We start from the raw sequence: 7,676 nt of genomic DNA on the forward strand, positions 1-7,676 counted from the left end.
GGTTGGGTAGCAATATCCCCATTCTCTCTTTCCCATATTTATATGCTTTACGTTAGCCCAAGTGACACAAGAGCTAGCACAAGCTCCTCCTCCTTGATGACAGTCCAGCCAAAATTTTTGCTACTTGTGCAAATTAATTTCCCTTTGCGTAGCATCCACAGGTCTTTATGCAAGTTAAGATAGAAGCAACTGTTTGCAGTTTCCATCTCATTTAGTCTGGTCTTTTAGCTTCCCCAAGCTCTGTCCTAAGCCATCAGTGACCCTTTTAGCAGGAGATAATGGTGCTATTACAGCTGCAATTACTACTAATGACACTAATGCTGGCAATAGACACTGTTGGCATTGAGATGGTTCAACACCTGCTTCTAAAATGTAAAATTAAGAGCAAACATGTTAATCTGTTTGATTTATATCACCTTGGAAAGTATGCAGCAGTGGGACCAAGTGGTTGGTGAAATCATGCTACTGTCAGGTGTTAGGAGAAGGAAAACACATTATTGTGCTCAGGCTCACTGGCCACGCAGTGCACAGCGAGAGACACGCGTCCACAGCTTGGGCAGGGGGAGGAATAACATCTGCATTTTGCAGGAGACCTTGGGTGGTCATTTTGGCTCAGCACAGGACCAGAGTTTGAGCATTTGAAATTGTGTCTGTGAAAAAAAAATAAGCCTTTTCCCCTTCTCCCACTGAAAGGCAAGACCCCTCTTTCACCTGTCCCTTCAAATTCCTGTATAGGATTAAGCAGAGTAAAGGCTCAGTCTGCCATGTGCAGCTGAGAGCTTTGAATATCTCAGCTCTTCTCTCTGAGGCTTTCTCCAAAATGGTGTCTTCACCACCAAGAAACATTTCTGGTTAATTCCAGTGAAAACCAGAAGATACCTGATTATCGCCATTCTGGCTGGTAAGTTTGCTTTTAAAAGCAGATAGATGGTGGGTCAGCAGTGGTCCACTGGCTTTTATGAGTCTGATTTTGCCAATAGATCTAGCTCTTGTTCTTTTTCACAATATTATCCTATTTTTGAGTATCTTTGTGCTCAACTTTTCTGCCCCCAATAGCGAGCTTGTACTTTTTTCTGCTTAAAGTATACTTTCTTTTTCTTTTCTCCTTTTATTTTTTTTTTCCCTGCCTGAAAAGGCACATTTTAAATGCTAGGGATGAGATCATCTTCAAACTTCCCATTGCTCTGACTTTTGAGACTGCAAGTGCTCAGGGCCACTGAGTAGAAGACATTTTATCTGTTTGAACTCTCTTGCTTGTTTAACTTAGAATAAGCCCTGATTCTCTATACACAGGACAAATCAGAAGGAAGTTCACCAAAATCAGTGCAAGGCCTTGAGATTCGAACCAGGCCTTTGATTCCTTGAATAGTCAAAGCAATTCCATCCATCAACATTTAGGAGGTAGGAAGTGCCATATGCCCCTGTCATGGCTTTGAGTGTGAAGTATCATATGTTTGCTAAATGACTGTGATTGCAAAAAAGCTCGTGAGAAGTGCTAAATCTCTGATGAGCACACGGGGACAGGACCCATTTGCTCAAACAGATGCAAGACAAGGTTATCAGTTACATCCCCTGCCATGTAGGTCTTTCAGCCCCCTGCTAATAAATCCAAGTTGTGATGCTCAACTACAGCTAATAGCATTTCTGCACAATGTGTAACACTATCTCTGCCTCTCTTCCCCTCAAAAAAGATATTAGATGTACTTGAATGACCTAGTGGTATACCCATGGAGAGGGGCTCAGGTTTCAACAAGATAGGAGTTCAGGGAATTCACCTACTGAGACCTTCTTACTACTGGGTAATTTAGTGGGGAATTAGCAGCTGCATAGGATAAAACCTGGCATTTTACCCCAACTGAAGTAGGTTGCCAGAGTCAAGAGCAGAAGTCTTGTCTGACTCATGCTTCCTCCAGAGCAGGGACCTTGCAACTGGAATCTCACACAGACAGGACAACCCTCAGAATTGCCCTCCAGATCCCCTTGGCAATCATTTTCCTGCAGTCATCAGGCACTGCTGGCTGCAGTTTCAACTGCTCCAGGTTCAACAGACCTCAGTCAAGTGATTGCCTTGGAAAGGCTCCTGAGCAGGCTGTTCCCCAGGTTAATCACACTGAGATTTGCCATTTAGGGCTTTCCTGCTTGCACTTTTGAATGTTACCTGAGCTCACCTGAACTCAAATTTTATTGACAGAGGGACTTTGTAAGGAGACTCCTCCATCCACTATCCCTTCTAGGCATCTTCCCTGTTGGACTCTCCCCTTCCCTGAGGTTGCACCACTGATGTCATAAAAGAAGCTGCTTTCTTTTTTTCTTTGAAAGTGCCATGTTCTTAGCATCATGCTTCTCTTACTCTTGGCTAACCATATCCTGGAGGTAGCTTCAAAAAGCTCGTGGCATTCCGGCAGCATGCTGCAGCAGGGGAAGGGCTGACTGTACCCGAGCATTCAGGAATTCCTCTTGGCTCACAGTAGTTTGGGTACAGAAATAAGCCAGAAGATTTATTGGAAGGAAAAAAGATATCATGCTGGCTCGATGTTCAGCACAAGCCAAATTTTTTTTCCAAAGTTTCCTACTACAATCTTTTTCCCCTTCCAAAATATGATCACTTTGATTATTTATTGGAAAACGTATTTTCTTACCATAAATGGTCCTCTGGAATATGAAAAATGCTAGCAGTCATATAAATGGATATAAAACGGATACAAACTGTGGAAAGTTTTGTCTTAGAAGGAAAAGTCCCGTGTCAGCAGTGAATTGAGAGAGGGGGCCAACAGGGGAGCCTATTTCTACATGGAAAAGCTTTTTCTACAGAAAAATCTCCACTTACTCCTTCCAGGCTGGGCTTCCCCAAGATTTTCATGTCATTAGGCAGTGATGGGCCAAGCACTCATCCATTGTTTCAGCTACATGGCTCCTGTGATCCCCACAGATCCTCATGTCCACATTGGGCTCACTTGTCTGAAGGGTGGGAGCCTTCATGCTAAAGCACCTCCAGACGTGACTCAAAACCACCTCCCTTCCTCACATCCCCCCAAGTCTGAGCAGTTGCATCAGTGGGAACAAGGTTTAGGCAATCCCCAGTGTCATGTAATTGAGTTTTACAGTCCGCTGCCAGCACAATAAAATCTTTACTACTGTAGATGTCTCGCATTTTCAAACCCTGTCCTGAAAAAAATGACAAGCCCACTACAGGGGAACTAGTTAACAATTACAAGTTTGTGCAAGCCTTACTGACAGCAAAGGTCAGGGCTGGAGGCAAGCAAGTTCTCAGCACCCAGGGACCCCAAAATGTCACCCACATCCCCCTTGCTGCTCTGATGCTCTGTGGTCACTGCCACTGCCCTTCCCATGCCTGCGTGTGCACTGTCCTAGAGGAGCAGCAGGGATTCACACAGCAGTGACCACATGACTCCTCTTCCCTGTAGGGTGAATTCAGTGGCTTTTGAAGCAAATAGCCCCAGTGCTCATCTGTGCTGTGCCGGCAGCCTGCTGGAGCACAGCCCCAATTACCCTGACTGGTCTGCCCTCCCATGAGCAGGCTTTGGGGGTGGCCAGCATCCTTGGTGCTCCCATGTGGGAGCAAGCTTGTTTCCATGTGGCTTCCAGCTGCTTTGCTCCCAGGGATGTGTCCAAGCACACGTGCAGTGGCACGGGTGTGAGATGAAGGGCAGAGAGCTGAACCTGGCACTGAGAAGGGGGATTAATTCTGGGAATACTCGCAAAGATGCCTGCGAAGGTAAGTCGCCCTGGGGAGAGAAGGGGCTGCTGCAGCAAAGGGTGAGGCTTTGGCTTATCTGTTGTCACACAATGAGAGATACCCTTGCTTCAGAGGGGGCACTGTGCAAGCAGAGCTGAGGGGTGCTCGCTTCAATACAAGTAATCTCAGCTGCTTCCATAAACTAATCTGGGTGGCTGCCTGGCTGGTGGCCGTGTGAGCCACCCCCATTGCCCCACTGGCCACTAGGCTCAAGCAAAATGCTCCTGCTGGACAGTGGACTTCACAATTTTCCAGGCTCTTCCAGGCCAGGGACATTATCCTGCTGCTTAGAGCATAAATGATGGGTTTGTGAAACAGCAGGGGGTGTCCCAGAGCTCAGTGTAGCCAACCAGGTCTGACCCATCAGTTCCCATCAGCTCTGGGCTGGCTGTGAAGAGCAGAGAGGGCTGTGAGCACAGGCACAGCCCCGGAGATGCAGCTCACTAGCAGAAGATGCAATTGGCAATTCCAAAGAGCCAGTAGCTTTCCTTAGAGAACAAGGCAGGTTCCCAGGTGTGCTGTAGCTCTGAGAACAGCCTCCTGAGGCTCAAACCCTCTGGCCACCCCTCCTGAGTACATAATGCCTCTCACAGGGAAATGGTGACCTTTGGCAAGCCCAGCTCACCAGGGACCACTGAATTTGCAAATTAGTTTGGCTGCACCTTGTTCAAGTCCCTCTGGCCTCTGCAGGCTCAAACCTCTCCACAAGTGCAGCTACCCAAGTAAGCTCAACCAAATTTAATGATCTCCAGAGTAAAGCTCCCAAAATCTTTCCCATCCACTTTGGGAAGAGCATATGCAAGGTTATAAATAGAGACGGAAAAACCAGCTATGCTTCTTTTAACCCTGTAAAAATACTAGCAGCCACATGTTTTTTGAGAAGGTAAAGAAGAAAATAGCACCTAAGAGCTGTTATTAGTTCCTAGAAACAGCTATTAGCAGACACAGCAGAACAAATTAGTTTGTTTATCAATGAGGAGAAGATTAAATCTGTGGCTATTAATGGGCCAAAAGTAATCCTTGGTGGAGATGGAGAAACATTAGAAGGGGTGATGACACACTGCCAGAGGACAAGTACTGAGGAACAAAAGTAACAAATAATTTCCACTGAGTGGAGGAGCACTGGAAAAGTAGCCTGATCAGCACCAATCTAAAAATACCCATTTTCAGTACTGATACTACATCTGTCCTTTGTGTTGTCAAGTCCACAAGAACAAAGAGAGAGGATCTTGACCCAGTCCTCAGGAAACAGCCATAAGAGGGGACATTGAGTCTGCCAGGGAGTTTTCTCCAGTGTCCAAAATTGTAGGCACTGAAGTTTCATAGTGCCACCACCATGGCTTCCACAGCAGGTGACATCACAGGAACCCTTTGGACCTGGAGAAGCCTTTGGTGAAACAGAGGAGATGATGACCTGGTCCTTGGTCACGGTGCTGGAAAGGATGGGCAGAGACAGCAGAAAGTTCTGGGTGCTATAAGCAGTCAAAGCAGCAAGTAGGTAAGGAGGAAAATGCCAAAAAAACAAAGGAATGTGTTTTACTGGCTCAGACTGGATCTGTCCCAGCTGTAAAGTGGTCTCATGGATTGAAAATAAATCGTTATGTCACATCCATCTGTGGTTTTGGCCACTGCATATTGACCTAAACCCCCATTTTCCTCCATGGCTTCTGGAGGTGCTGCTTGCTCCTTCACCTTCACGGGGAGCTTCAGCACTCCAGGTTCCCCCAGCTGGGCTGGGACCTGAGACAGGAACTGTGATTTTTTTCCTCCTTTCCCCTCCCTCCAACAGCATCATCCATGCGGCATTTGGTGTTTTGCTGGCTGGCACAGCTCTGTGCAAAGCACCTTTCCCAACACTGCATCTGGCAGTGAAAAACACCTCAGCTCACCACTGCTCTTACGAATTGCTCCCAGGCACCCATCTTCCTGGCACTGTCATTCCTCACTCCCAGGATGCCCCACTGGGGCCAGGAGGTGCCGAGGACTTGCAGAAGGGCTGCCCCTTTTCCTGCTTGCTGTTGGTCCGGCCCCACTCTAGAGTGTTCTGATCTCACAGGAACTCCCAGGTCCATACCATTAATTATCGCTGGGTAAGTGGATTGTTTTGAGCACTTAAAGCTACTTTAGGGATTTGGATGCACATCGGTAACTAGTCCATAGGCTTTCCTATGGGTTCCTAGACAAGGAGGTGTAAATCCTGCTGATAAGGCTTGTTAGTGATAGGGGACTGGGGAGGGGAAGAAGGGGGGGCGTTTGGAGCCAGGCACAGGGATCTCCAGGGCCGGGAGGGTTAAGCCCACTGCCGCAGCCCCCTCCTGCTGCTGGAGAGCCCCTGGCTGGGGGGAGGCTCTGGGGTGCTGCGGGCAGTCGGGGTCAGGCTGATTTACAGCAGCACAGGAACCGGGGCTCTTAATTCAAAGTTGCCGCTTATCGGTGTTTAGAAAGCAAGCTCCGATCTGTTGGTTAGCGATTTGGCCTTTGCTGTAAATAGAGGGGCCCCGTGCTTTGCTCTGACATTTTTGTCTTATTATCTTGTCTCAGCCTCCGAGGGAGGTGGGAGAGTTATTTAAGGCTGACCTTAGTGGAAGGAAAATGAACAACTCCCTTACCCCACCCTGTTTTTCTCTCACAGTCCTTGGTAACAACTGTTGCATTGAAATATCTGTGCAAGATACTTAATCCTCCACCATCCCTGAAAATATTTTGTAGATCAATTCACCCTGCTGTGCCCAGAGAAAATAATCACCAAGATACCAAGTAGAACTAATGTCAGGAGTAAAAAAAAATATAGGATTTTTTGTCATTATTCCTCCAGAAAAATCAATGAGGACAGGCCTTGAATCCATCAGAGAATGGAGTTCACCACTTAGCCTGTTCAGTCTTGCATTGCTGTAGTTCAGGTTTAATTCAAATCTTTGTATCACGAGTTTGAAAAGCAGTTGCTTCATCCGAAGTAACTAAAGATAAACCTCTGAACATAAGATACAGAAACACATATGAAGTGGCTGGTTGGAGCTGCAGAGAGTGTTTTGGAGTTGGGAAAATTTAGATTTGAGACCCAAACCTTCTACAGCTCTGAGCAGAGTCTTCAGGGGATGCACAAGGAGTGTGTGTGGGTCCCATCCACCTTTGTTGGGATGTGCATGGGTTTTGGGAGGTTTGCTGTGTACAGAAGAAAACATGTGCATGTGCTACAGCTGCCCCTGCGTGATTCACACCTACACAAGATGCTCAAAGTGAATTGGTTAAGAGACACAGGAATAAATCCTCATCCATTTGGAGCATGGCACTTGCTAGACTGAAAAACATCTAATCTCCATACGTTTGTTTTATTGTCCTGTCACCACCAACCCCACCAGCTGCACGAGAGTACTGCAAGGCTACAGTAGCACATCTGGGGTGCAGACACGGGGGGTTTTCCAACCCCTTACCTAATCTTTGCAAACCTCTCTGTTCAGTTAAAAACAACAACAAAACAAAAAAGGAAATCACCATCCAAAATCCCCTCCTGATAAGTTTTCAAGGCATTTCAGACACTTTCTGCTTTCAGCCGTGCCAGAAAAATGTCAAAAGATCATCTCTCCACCTAGAAAACCTAGCATTCTTCCAAACAGTGTAATGAACAAGTGTCGGAAAACAAATTCCTTGCAGTGGAAAGTGCAGTACCCATTCTGGTCCCTGGGGAAAAAAAACCCAAGTCTGATTTGAGCTGGATTAGCAGCACGAATGACAGCTCAGGTCAGCCACAGCCTCATCCCTCCCTGGGGAGGCGGTGCGTGTGTGCGCGCATACCTGCGGCTATAGGATTGTAAATAATTGAGTTCTTCTGATCCCTACCACCACGGCACAAGAAGAAAGATTTGGTCCTGAGGGGGCTGACAGAGGTTCAAGCCCCAGATATGCCACTTAGACACTTCTT

Source organism: Lonchura striata, chromosome 6 (assembly GCF_046129695.1).
Source record: "Lonchura striata isolate bLonStr1 chromosome 6, bLonStr1.mat, whole genome shotgun sequence".
Lineage (NCBI taxonomy): Eukaryota > Metazoa > Chordata > Aves > Passeriformes > Estrildidae > Lonchura > Lonchura striata.